Here is a 14,583-nt window from a genome sequence, read left to right as displayed (position 1 = left end):
AACCGTCATTAGGAGGATATTATTTGCCAATTGCAAATAGGGCACACAAAGCTCACTCATGGATATCTGATAACTCAGACTAATCAGTTTGTGTTTGCTGTGACCCTGCCAACTAACTGTGCACCACAACATTGTGGACTGTGTCTGTTATGTGGCATTGTGTCCGAAGTTTTAAATTATGGCCTAACATCTGAAATATCTTTGGCAACAATAAATTGGTGTTGTCTAATGTGTTAACAATTTCTTAAGGTTGTGCGTCTGGAATCAAACATTTGATTAAAACATCATGTTTTTGCATTATGAAGTTCAGCAACTTTATTGTTTTATGCTAGATTTTTAATATTGTTTTTATTTTGAACCTAGTATTCCATATAGTTGTTTTCAGTTGTTTCACTTTTAAAGGAAATTTCAATGTGTTGATTTGTCAATGTAGCAGGCAATTCAAAAAGCGTATAAAAATTTATGATAACTTACAGATTAAAATGTCTCTCTTCATAGAAAAACACATCAAATTTGTCAATCAATATTCAGTGGTTTGATATGACTTTCATTTGTAATGCAGCATACAGCCCACCTGAATTTTATTCCAGACTAGCCAGCAAGTGGGGCATTACCTCTGCAGCTGGTGGCGTTAATTTGAAGCCTTAGTTCAGCAAGATTAGTAGACAAAGGTAGTGGTTTGTAGTTGCTGACTGCAAATTGTAAAACCAAAACACTGAGCATGTTCTGTACCAGTAAATGTATTCATTTTTTAACAGCGCTGGTGGTAGATTTCAGTACTAATGAATGATGTGAGTTTAAGCTTGATGTGTTTTTCTAAGAAATGAGACGAGTGAATCTGTAAGTTATCTTAATAAATTTTTATAAATGGTTTAAAAATTGTGAAGTCCTTTTTGAATCGCCCAGCAGCTAATTCAGCAACAAACTCTCCTCTCTTATATCCCAAGACCTCTTCACTTGTTAATTTGATTTCATCTGATTTTTTATATCCTATAAAAGCAAAATTCTATCATAAATCGCTATTTTTCTTTCACATTTTATTGCCTCTGTTTAATTTAAGTTTTTTCAAACTACTTTTCTCTCCTCATCTAAGACTTCCAAATTCTTTAGAATTGCTTAATAAAACTCATTTTTGGTTTTTGGCAAATGTTAAGATTCTGCTAATATTAAATGTTATAACAGAGCTTCTCTTTCTTTCATGTATTATTATTGGTATCTTGATTCTTGTACAACTATATTTTTTTGATCCAATTTTCTTTAAATTGTTCAACACTTTATTTTATTGTATATCATTAAATGCTTTTCCAGATCTACGTGTTACATAGGGAGTTTTATTCTTAACGAGATTATTAGGACTACTATTATTTATTTCCCTTGGCCGCTATTTTACCAATCTTTGAATATAAGTATCTGACAATCAGTCTATTAAGTTGTATTATAAATTAAAGCAATATTTAAATATTTTGTAAAACGTTATGCTGACTACACATGGCCTCCACATAGAGAGCTTTTGGTATAAAAGTAAACATTTAAACATGATTAGATTTGAACCTTATGCTGTGGGAAAAAATCTGTCAAAATATTTTAGACTAATTTGGTATTTGGCAACAGTGGCAGTAATTTCTATGTGATATCTATGGCTTCAGGTGATCTCTGTTTATTATTGTGTACTTCAAAAATTATCACTTTGTATCCCATCACCTAGGCCAATGTTTAATGTGAAGATGTTTTCTAACTTAAGCACCCAACTTTACTCAAGGTGAATAATCACTAAGGTTCCAACATTTTAAACTATGTCATTGGCTTTGTATTTATCAAGTGACCACAAAATGTTTTATCAGGATGTCTGCCTGTAATCATAAAATGACTGAAAGTTTTTAAATAATAGTTTATATGTAAGTAACACAAAAAAGGTTTCTCAAATATCAATTTGTCTCTTGTACCAAAAATTAAAACATACAATCTGATGTAAATTAATATTGAAAAAGTGTTCTAGTACAGGGTCTATGAAAAAGGTTGCAGCAGTTTAAACAAATTGTTTCTCAGAAACTGCTACAGATAATCAAACTGAGTATTTTTTTAAAAAGTTCATCAACTCAAAAGGTTTTTACATACTTTAGAATGTTTCTGCTCTGCAAACATTCAGTCGATAAACGACTTCTGCCCAGGTCTGCTGGATCATCACAGGCATAACAGTGGTGATCGGTTGTCTTAAATGTTTTTGACATCACTGTAGGATATGGGAGGATCTCTGCAACCTAATAAAGTATGTCAGAATTCCCCAAAAATAAAACATGTGGTGCAGTTTGATTTCTGATAATGTGATTGGCCCATTCTTTTTTCATGAGTCTATTGTCACAGGGAATGATATGCTACAACTGTACATATTTTCCCACAAATGAACAAGAAAGTAACATTGCTATAATGTTTCAACAAGATGGCGTGCCTCCATACATTAACCTAGACATTTGACGTGCTCTCAATGAAAGATTCAATCCTGTGCTTTGGCCTCTTGAGAAGCCCAGATTTGACACTCCTAGACTTTTCTATGGGAATATGTTAAAAACATACAATGAAAAAATCAGGGATGTATAGCATTTAAGGCAACGGATCACCACTGCTGTTAGCACAGTTGTGCCTGTGATGATACAGTGGGCCTGAGAAGTCTTATTATAAGCTGGATGTTTGCAGAGCAACAGACAGTGCCCATATTGAAACATTCTAAAGTATGTTAAAAGCCTTTTGAGTTGATGAATTTAATTTTTTTTAAAATACTAATTTGCTAATCTAGTAATTTCTAAGATTGTTTTTTTTAAATTTTTGTAATCTTTTGTTATAAATTTGTCTTTATTTTCTTAAAACATATAGTTTACAAAGGGTTGGCAGGAGCAAGAGGAGTAGAAATTGTATGCTACAGTTTCTAAAAAAATATTCATAATAAATTACACCCATGAATTATAAAATGGTTGGTTTTATAAGCAGCCAGTTGCTAAGAGCTAATATCACCTTCAGTTTTGTGCAAAAATTGAATGAATATATCCCATAGTTGAAATAATATTAAATTAGCATTAAAGTTCTTTAAAATCTGCAATGTAATGTAAATGAGGTAAACTAAAAATACTTATTTTTGTAAATAAAAAAATCTTTAGCTACCATTATTTTTATAAAGTTTCTATTAAGAGTTTTTCACTGACAACACAACCAATTAGGAGTTTTCTTTTAAACTCTTTGTTATAAAGATTTAAAACATTGACATCCAATCTGCATGCTTATGTAGCCTGTATTCCTAAATATCTGAATTTTCCTTCTCACTAATTTTTTTTTTACATGTGGTTTACAATATATTTCTTAGGTTTTGAAATTTAAAATCGTGTTTTCCTTTAAAATAGTTGGGTTTTTCCTTTTGCAATTTTCTTTTGCCTGGTATAAATCTACAAGGTATAATTTGAATTTATTATCATGGATTTGTGTTAAATTTGAATTTATTATCATGGATTTGTGTTAAATTTGAAAGTTTACTGTAATAAATAAATTTTTTGTAGGCTATATCAATGAAAATTAGATTTTATTTTATACTAGCTGGCCCATCTAGCCAGAACCTGGACCAACAAGGCCCAGATGAACCCAGGCCTGCAGAGCTTGCTTCACTTTCCAGTCCTATCTAACTAGAGGGCTTTGATCCCTGGACTCCCACACTGCTTGTTACCCCCATGATTGTGAGAATAATACTGATAACTATAGAAACATGAAAAAGAAACTAAATTACAAATGACTGAATAATAGTGGCTATGGTAGCTAAAGTGCGCACACCTTTGATAAAAAATTAACCTTTTCAGGTCATGTAGCCTTTGAACTGGTTATGTATGCGTCAGTTTTAAAATGCTGTTACAAAATTGTTTTATATAGCATCTAAGTCTGGTTTATTTTTTTTATATTCGTAAAGGAATCTGTTTTATTACACAATTTGAACGACGTTTATACGATGTAAAATGTTTTATTTAGACTAGAAAGAATATGACCATTTTTTTCTCAGAAATGTGCTTGTGTGTGACTAGTGTTATTAATTGGTATGAGGATTATGGATTTATTTATTATTTCCAAAAATAGCTTATCTTACTAGCAACATATCGATGTATTGAAACGCATAATAAATTATGATATACGACACACAAAAAAAAGGAATTTGTGGTCATAAATACGTCACTTTTACTTGAGGTTTATAAATATCTTTTCAGACAAATGATATCGGTAAACATGTAACACATATAGTTTCGTAATGAATAACAGTATACAGTAAAAATGGGTTTTTGTCAATCTGAGTAGCCTTTTGAGTGGTGGAGATTTTTATAAAATGTTTTTCTGAATCTACTTTCACTTATACTAACAACGTATGTTGCTAATCTGTGATTTATGACATGGGGTTTTTCATCATATTTTGCCTAATTTTCAACCGATTTGCTTGAAAGTATTATTTTTAAAATCAGCAAACTATGTTCCATAAGCAAAAAAAAAAAATAGTTTCCCTAATGAAAAACGCGGTAGAAATGCGCAAAAAAATTCTGCAATTAAATTATTGTAATTTTTGTACTGTTTCAATTTTTTTTTTGTCAGAATCTGTTAAATCTCTTTAATATACTGAAATTTTTTCACAAGAGTGTAGCATAAGACTATGAAGGGAGGCAATCGGATACCAACATATTTTCGCGGAGTGCTAATCAACTGCGGATCATTGTGATGGGGAAAGGTTAATAATTTCTTTGCCATGGAGGCAGAAATAAAACAATGAAATATAAAAGGATTAATCTTTTTTTTCCTTAATGAATATTTTTAATTAACAACTTAACTCTCCTTGGAGGTGAATAAATAATGAATATTTTAACCTTCAAAGGAGCTAGGACCTTGGTCTCTGGCTTAAAATGTTCCATGGTATAATATGATTGTATCCTGAAAATTTGAAAGCAATCTGTTTGTTTTTAAGATGACATATACCTAAAAACTTACTTGGTTATGCCAAGAAACTGGTAAAAATTTGGTTGCGATTGCCTTTTCTTTGTTTATACCGAACAAACAAAAACCCTGTTATTCTTTATATAATACTATACATACAGATTTTTTGTAAGGTAAATTATTTTATTCTGTTATTTTTGTAATATTATTCATTTGATTGATTCAAATCATTCAGTATAAACCCAGCTCGCACAGTGATAAAGAGACTCGACTCAAGTTTGTGCTTCAACTGGCAAATCTCCACTAGAAAACCTCAGTTATGCAAAGAAATGCGTAAAAATTTGGATGCAATTGATATAGAAGTTTTTTGTCCCAACATCTACAAAAAACAAAACCGTATTCATCTTTAGTATAGATGAAAATACCTTTTGAGAAACATAATTAGATCCTAAATTCAACTAATTATTATTTTTTTAATTAAATTCAGTTTCTTCTAAGTTATCTTACTATTTTATTTAACTTGCACCAGTCGTTCATTGAAATCTTTTCTCTACACCTAAAAATATTTATAGTATGAATTGCAAGAACATATTTAAGCTGATCTCTGTGATGGAGAGGTAGCATCTCAGCCTTTCAGACATCACAAGTTCAAATCGTGGTTAGGCATGGCATTTCTTATATGCTACAAAATTTTCATATTCCCATGCACAAGCTTTGACCTTATATGGTGAATTATTTCATCAAACAAAAAAAAGAAAGTGCAAAATAAAATTCTTTTCTATCATCTTATTATCCTGTGCAAGTAAAAAAATGAGCTGTAAACAAATAATTTGGCACATTCGGTCATCAGATCTGTATAATTCTACTGAACACTAATTCAATACATATGAAATTTGCAGGCCAGGATGAGTTCGCGGTAACCAGTTTCATATAAATTTATCAAATTATGTTATTTCTTCCATATGCTCTGCTGTATTTCTTACATACAAGTTGGCATGAAAATGTTAAAACAGTAAAACCTGTATCGGACAAAACAAATCTTTAAAATTCTTATCTTTTTTTAAGTGTCATAACGTCAAGAGTTATAAAAGAATTTGCTGCTAAAATGGATTAGCCAAGAAATGTAGCAAACCAGGGAAAATGAGTGAAGTAGTTACCACCTAGTGTCTTTTCAAAGGCAAATTGTTGTCAAACTTACTAAGTTAACTTATGTTCAGTTCTGCAAGTTATATGTACATTGCAGGAATTTTCTGTATAGTATGTCTTTTTGGAAAAAGAATTCTTGACATGTATCTCGAATTTAAGAAAGAAAAACATGCCTGTACAGTAATAGTTCCCCCTCTGCAGTGAAATAATGTAATCCTTGAGTAAAATAAAATTTATTAAATTATTTTCACTTTCAATGTATAAGGTAATTCTCATGCTGTCAATCTAATCTTGCACATGTTTTGATTCTGTGGTAAAATAAGTAGTAAAAGTCACTTGTTGACTGTTCAGTCTGCTTTACACTTCATCCCATCCATTACAGCTAAGTTAAAACTTGTTGATGCTTAGAAATGCATCTGTAATCACTACTAAGAAAGATATACCAGCACATAGGAACTTGTATCTGGAAAATGTTAGACTAACCAAGAATTCTTGAAGTGAGAAGTTTGATACAGAGTATGGATGTGCTAAGTAAAAGTAATTTATCGAGCTTGCATGCTAATTCTTCATGTATACTAGAAAAATATATATAATGAAGAGAAGAAACTTTAACTAGAATGCTGCCCTGTGAAATGAATAATAAGGATGGATTGAAGGAAACTGTTGAGAGAAGAGGAACCCTTGCAGAATCATCAATCATGTTAGAATGGTCTAGATTAATGAATGAATAATTAATTGATTGATAATTATAAATGGATAATTACCATATCAGTTTAGTTGATGCCACACCTGTAAAACATGATTTATGTTGGGGGAAGCTAAGCTTAACAGAGGTATAGTCTCTGTTTAACCATTAATAGAATATCTACTTAATTTTTACCAATGTATCTCAAGGTAATTGTAATAAATATGGGTAAATGTTTTTCAGTAGTTACAACCAATACATTGTGAAAGAATATTTAAACAGAAAATTAATTTTAAAATATTACAACCACCCTTACTCAGTTTGCTTGATAGTCCAAACGAGTTTGGACTTGGGAAGAGAATTGTTTACGTGTAATAATGGAAACTAAGAAAACAGTTTTTGATAAAGATTTAATTAATCTGTTAATTGTTTTTTACGGTAGTGCAGAAAATAAAACTGCTATTTAGTCACTTTTATGTTAAGATGCTACAACAAAATTAATTATATGGCAAGCAGGCTCAGACAAATTCTGGAAAGTACATGATCAAATGAGTAAATTTACAACTAGATTTTTCTTATAAGTAAATACATATGGATCAAGTTAAATTATTTTACAAAGTTTAATAACAAAGTAATATCGTGTAGGATGCTGGGTATTACTCTAGAAATAACAAGTATATATTTCTTTGTTGTTATAACCAGCTACAGTTAATTATGTGTACTGTAATTGTATGAGTTACAAGCAGACTGGTTTGACTTCTTATCAACGTTGCAGTCTACTACTGCTGTACAAAGCCTATACGGTATGGTGTAGGTAGTTTGTTTTCCTCAAAAGAATAAACAAATACAATAACTAACTCTTAAAATAGTAATTTATTACTTGAATAGTACATTAGTACCCAATATGTAACAGTTCATTAAATACCAAGGCTGACATATTTAAAAAATTGTGTGAAATTCATAATTGAAGTGCTTATTCAAATTAAATTTTGTATGACTTACTTTGTAGATACGTAATTAAGAATATGTATCATTTAGAAATGCATTAAATTTATTATTTTATAGCAGTATGGAAATTAACATAAAAGTGACTAATTGTTTCATACTTTGTTTCTAGTTGTTTTTTGCTTTACCTCTAATCATTTGTCTATTCAGTTTAGCATCCTAAATCATGTTTTTCAGGTGTGGCTTTGTTTGGACTTCTGTGGTAATTATCCACTAATAAATATCAACAATAATGTTGGACACTGCATTCAGAATTGTTCAACTATTTGTTATGCACAGGATCATAAAAAACAGCCAATTTTTGATATGTGGCTTTGATCAATGATTCTTACCTTACACCTTTCAATTGGTAGGCTACTCCTTATACGTATGAAAGTAGAAAGAGGATACAATTTAATGCTCTAAATAGAACGTACTATCTGTAGGTCCTTTCAAGTTACGTAGGTAGACAATTTAAATTTATGATAACTTTATGTTGAGTTTTCATTTAAATGTATGAATAATGTAAATTTATTGTAACCAATACAAAAAATAAGTAAAATTAAATGTGCTCTTGTCTTAAAGCCATCAAATGATTGTAGAAACAAAAGCAGCAAAAATCTACAAAATAAATATCATTCATTATAATACATGCCCCTCAATTTATATTTTCAATGACATCTGTTTTTAATGTATACCAAGTACACTCGCCCATTCGTTAACACACATATAATCAAAACCTAACTTGCCTCCATCTCCATTTAACTTTCTTATATTATTCTCACAGAATTCCTACAAAGATTATAATTATTCATTATTATATAACAACATTATTTAAACATTAAATTCATTGTTCCTAGTCTTCCCACTCTTAGTCTCCTGATCTTCACATTTGTCTGTATGAACAATTAAACTTATGTCAATGTACTCCATGCTGTAATCCAAAAATAAAAAAGTTATCAGTACTAGATATTTGGGCATTATTGTTGATGAAAATTTATCTTGGGCTCCCCATGCATGTAATCTTAATAATAAATTACAAATATGTTTTTACATACATCATAGGTTAAAAATTATTTTACCAATAAAAGATGCACTTAGTGTTTTTAACAGTGTGACTCAGTCATTGATACGTTATGGTATTGTGTGATGGAGTGGAATTTTTTATAGTCGCCTTAATCAAATTCAAATACCCCAAAAATATGTTCTAAAGGTTATTCTAAAGAAATCATACACTATAGACAGTTGTTTATTTGTAACATTTTAACTTTCTTTTATTCAAAGAATCCTCAGTTTTATATTTATTTTATAAATAATCAATAATATGACCTCAGAAATAATATTGGATCAGCTTTATTGTACTAAAGAATTGGTCAGCGACATGCTGAATATATATTCAGCAAATTCATTAAATTTCTTCCTGCCTTTTTAAAATTTTGTTCTAGATATTATGTATTCAAAAAATTTTTGAAATTGTGGCTTGGAGATGAGAACATCAGAGATTTTTGTTCTCAACTCATAAACAAAAATATTTGGGAAGTTAACTGATTACTTCCTAACATTTTTTCTCAGTTTCTTTTGCTTGATTTCTTAAATATTGTCTTAAATGCATTAGTTTACTTAAGTTGATTTGCAGTCTTAAATTACTTTATTACTTAAATATATTGTATACTTTATAACACCTTCATATATTATATTCATTACTTATACATTTTTTTTTGTACATTATATACTTTATATATCTTGATGTTGATTATTCATTGTTCCTTAGTTATTTAAAATGATATAGTTTGTATTTGATTAATGTTGGAATAATATATTTGTCATATGGTTTTTCTATATTCACTTTTACTGTTTTCTAAAATTTTTAATTTAAATAACAATTATAAATAGGGATAAGAGTTGTAGTTAAAATAAATTAAATAAAATAATTAAAATTGATTAAAGTCTCTGATACTTTGTCTCTATCCACCAATCAACTCCAATTTTTTCTCTTTTAAATACTCACTTACTCTCATCCAAAACTTGTTTACTGAATAATTAACTGGCTTCTTATTTTCCCCAGTTTATTACAATTCCTAAGAAAATATACTTCTCATTGCAAAGCAAACATACATGCTGTGTACCTCCCTTAGAGGGCTATAGTTAAGCATTAACAGTTTCGTGCTAGTTTTCAGTATGAATCTATTAAAATCTCTATTGTAATCATCACAAAGGTAACCAAAACTAGAAATTAAATAATACATAACAGAAATTTATTTAATTATTCATTTTTTTCTTCTTTAATGAATATCTTTGACAACTTCACTCCCAAAGAGGCTAGGATCAATGAATACCAGTCGCTTGTATTCATTGAAAATTATGAAATGTTCATTACAAATTTTTTACTATTTTCCCTCCTTTTGTAAAAACAATTATTTTCATCTTTGCCTGATTTCATCTATTTCTGTATTCCTTCAATTGACTTGTCATTAAAATATTTATATCTTCCATCAGGAACATATCTTTAGCATCTGCTAATAAAGTTTAAAATTCCTACGTGTAAACTCCTCTCAATACACTCAGTTTTTTGTCTAATTTGCTATTAAATTAAAGATGAGTAGATACTTATAGTGATAAACAAATAGCCTTTGCTAAATATTGATCTATGCCTGTTGAACAGCATTATAAAATATTTACTTACTTCTCTCCCCCCCGCTCCAGCTCTCTTTCTCTCCAGAAACTACATGCCTATGCCCTATTTTGTCACTCATTAAAACATGTAAAGACTGACTAGGATTTTAACATAAAAATTTTATGTAATTATAAAATATTTGATAATGCTAAAAAAATAAAATATATTCAAAATTTTTTTTCATAAAATCGAACTATTATTCATTTAAAGTTTTTTGCTACTGCCAGTCTACTAAACAGATGCTGCTAATTACTTGCTAAAGTTCTATAGAAGAAAAATTTCGGTATTCTAAAGCAAACCATTTAATAATTAATGATTTTTAATGGATTTACGTACTATATAAGACATTTTATTGCAGTTCAAATTTAATCAGGTTATTGTCATATTCATAAAATTATAAATCAAATTATGTTAAGAAATTATTCTTTGCTAAATAAAATTTGGCACAGTTTTATTTGAAGTAATACAAACTCATTTAAGACCACACAACCAGGAAGATATTCCTGCTACAGTTCTTATTTTATATTATATTTTTTCCCCTTACTTTCAATTTTGATTTTTTTGGTTCTGTGGCTGTAATTTTATTATCCAAGTAGGGAGTCTTTTGCACTTCCTATCGGAATTAGATAAATTTTATATAGTTTCATTTTCTATTATTTTAGCTTTTATATTTTAAAGACTCCATCTGTGATATTAGTTTTGAGTTTTATTTCACTTTATAACTTTTGTTTTAACTTAGTTTTACATTTTTTACTATATAATTTATATTAGTTTTATTATTTTACCTTTTTATTAAAAAAAAAGAAAAAAAAATTGTCCCACTATCTTTGAAAATATTGATTATTAAAAATAATTAACTTAATAAAAATATTCTTTTTTCAATGAGAAAATTACTTTTCGAGAGTTAAAACTATCAGAATTGTAATAATAAATGTTCATAGAATTATAAATTGGTTACCTGCATTGTATAGAGCTGTTTCTCTTATTCTATGAAGTTCAAAATATATATTTTAATGTTAATATTTATGAATGTATCGTGTCATTTAATAATTTTTTTCAGTCAATACCTTGATTTCGTGCTAATAATACTAAACAAAATATAATCTCCACAGGAATAGTTTTATGAACTGATTGATGTTTAGTTATTAAACAAAAAAATTCTTAATTTGATTTTAAGTCACTAAAAAATGTATGTGAAATGATGTACTTGTTTGTGGCTCATGTTTTAAACAAAAAAGAAAAAAAAAATCATGGCCCATGGGGGGATCGAACCCACGACCTTCGCGTTATTAGCACGACGCTCTAACCAACTGAGCTAATGGGCCAATTGCTCAGGGATAGAAGTTTTCTGTACAAAAACTCAAATAAATAACTTGAGATATTTTAATAAGAATTTCACATTCTCTTTTTAATAATATTTACCACATTATCGAAATTAACTGGAAATTATATTTATTTTCTAAATGGTTATTTTTATAGAACTCTAAAAAATGATTTAACATAATTTTTGAATAAAAATTACATTCATGAGGAATTCTTTTAAGCCAAATAAAGATACTATATTTGAAGCAAAAAGAGTTTTTTAATACAATTTTGTATAAATTAGATTTTATTATTAGTTAAATAAGAAGGCATTTAAAAAAAAATCGAAGCCGCTGACAATTTAAATTTGGGACTTGTGAATTATGACTTAGACATTTTAGTGCATACTGTAAATAGGTTTTCGGCTGTGCCGAAGGTAACTAGCTGTTTTGTTGTCATTGATATCTGTCATCTTATCGGTTCGTAAATCCTGTTTAAAGTATACCGGTGTTTTATTGAAATTATACAAAGTTGATTTTCTGTTTGTTAGGTAAGACTAAAATGATTAAATGAAGTTTCCCTTTTTAGAATAGTTTTAATTGCGATAAATGAGAATAGTTGGGTACACTAGCGTTATTGATTCCATATAAGTTGTTAAATTATTTTCGTTATTTGTTAATTATTGCAAGTTGTTTGAGATCTTCTTCCTGTTACTGTGTATTCATTTACCACTGTTTTGAATTTCATTAAATTTTTTTGGTGACGCGACTATAATAATAATAATGATGACAATACTAAATTTGTTAATTTTTATGATTTATATTAAAGTAATTTTTTTTTTCTTTTAAATAAACGGTAGTTAGCCATTTAAAAGACAGTTCATTATTCGCCTTGAGCGAAATTTGATAGTTTGGGGCCAATTTCTTTATTACAAAGTGGAACTTGTCTGTTGTTAAAAAATAACCTTATAAATGAACATAGTTGTTTTATTTTTCATTCACATAAATGAAAGTAGTTTCTTTAAAGGTGATCTCATATTTTTATATTAATTTTTATAATGTAATTTGGGTTGTGAATCTTTTTTTCATAGGAAATAATCTCTTTGAGTTGTTTATTATTGAGAAAATCAAATTGAATATACTAATGATATGAGTCCGATAGCATGTAATAGCCCAGGGAATGGGTGTTCTACCATGCTAAGTTGTAATTTGGGAAAGAGCTTAAGATAATAACTGATTTAAAGATCAAACCTATTTAAATTCTATTATTGGGCCTTATTAAAATTATGTGTTTCCTTACCTGATATATGAATTGACAAGAACATCTTTGATTTTAACATGTTATATTTTACTTTCCTTTTAACTTGAATAGTTATTGATAGTGGTTTACTGATTGAGTTATTGACTGTTACTGACTGATTGAGTTATTTACTGATTAGTGAGTTATTGATAGTTAGTAGATTACTGATAGTGGTTTTGTTTATTATTGAGAAAATCAAATTGAATATACTAATGATATGAGTCCGATAGCATGTAATAGCCCAGGGAATGGGTGTTCTACCATGATAAGTTGTAATTTGGGAAAGAGCTTAAGATAATAACTGATTTAAAGATCAAACCTATTTAAATTCTATTATTGGGCCTTAGCAAAATTATGTTTCCTTACCTGATATATGAATTGACAAGAACATCTTTGATTTTAACATGTTATATTTTACTTTCCTTTTAACTTGATTTATTACCTCTTAGTGTCATAAAAATTGATGACCCTATAATCTGATTAAGAATTGTTACCTTTGAAGTTATACTTATTGCATCCAACAATAACGTTTATTTTATTTTTAGTAATTCTTAGAAGTAGAAAGTATGGAATTGGGTATGTTATTTCTTTGGGTGAGGATGACTTATACCTTGTTACTTTATGAGGTGATAATGTGGCATAACAGACAATAAGTTATAGTGGTTTTGGAGGCTAAACAGACAGAGAAAGGCAGACAGTAAGCCCAGTTATGGTTTACCAGTTTTTTTTCCATTTACATAACAATCATTTCTGAGATAGTTTTGAACAGCTTTACCCTAAATTGAATTTGAATATTGATGTAAGTTGACTTAGTCGATTTTGAATAAAATATAAAAAGGTATAATAAATCCTTTCATCATCATCATCTATTCTTAACATATAAAAAGCCTTAGTATTTTCAGAATTCTTCTTTGAATAGAGTTCTAATTGATGAAAAATAAAGTTATGCAGTTTTCCCCTGGTAATGTTAAAAATATTAATGAATTAAAAATTGTGCAAAAGTACTTGAAATGAATACATTATTATTCTCTTGTTTTAAGCTTCACTGCTTTCTTTGATTAATTATTGAATATGTAACAGAAATTTTATTGGAGTGTTATTAAAAATACAAGATGCACCTTGTTTTATTTTATGTTAAGGCTTTGGTGTCTGTAAACAATGTGATTTATCACAGTATTTACAACAAATTACTTTTTTTTTCTATTTTGTATATAATAAATTATAAATTGTTTTTATGAATTCTGTTGTTAATATTGTTACAGAATGATTTCTTCTTATTATTATCTATTGGATATTTTATGCTTTAATAATTGTTTAGTATGATAGTTCTTACTGTTTTATATTCCCTTGAAGCATCTTATATTATTATACCTCTTAAATGTTTAAATACCTAAAATGTTTAAGTTATTATACCTCTTGAATGTTTATAACATTTGTAAATTATTATTTGTGTTTATTAATTATACTTACAATAAATAAGATGTGATTGCACGTGACACATTTATGTAATTAAATAATTATGTGACAATTTGTAATACTATGGCAC

General features: G+C 28.5%; 1 protein-coding gene and 1 non-coding gene across 5 annotated transcripts in view; one reads left to right on the top strand and one right to left on the bottom strand.

Moving 5' to 3' along the window:
• Positions 1–11,687: 11,687 nt before the first annotated feature.
• Positions 11,688–11,761, bottom strand: TRNAI-AAU (transfer RNA isoleucine (anticodon AAU)). The gene has a single exon. It is a non-coding gene; the product is annotated as a tRNA-Ile (tRNA).
• A 378-nt stretch (positions 11,762–12,139) lies between these two features.
• Positions 12,140–14,583, top strand: part of LOC142327456 (protein Aster-B-like) — a 94,060-nt gene continuing 91,616 nt past the window's right edge. For 3 of the 4 annotated variants that reach the window (XR_012756995.1, XM_075370549.1, XM_075370550.1), the window contains exon 1: positions 12,140–12,288. The gene's annotated coding sequence lies outside the window, so the exon portion shown is untranslated. The remainder of the gene's footprint in view (positions 12,289–14,583) is intronic. The other variant, XR_012756994.1, reaches the window with a different exon arrangement.

Source organism: Lycorma delicatula, chromosome 7 (genome assembly GCF_047948215.1).
Source record: "Lycorma delicatula isolate Av1 chromosome 7, ASM4794821v1, whole genome shotgun sequence".
Classification (NCBI taxonomy): domain Eukaryota; kingdom Metazoa; phylum Arthropoda; class Insecta; order Hemiptera; family Fulgoridae; genus Lycorma; species Lycorma delicatula.
This window is presented reverse-complemented; position numbering and strand designations above follow the sequence as displayed.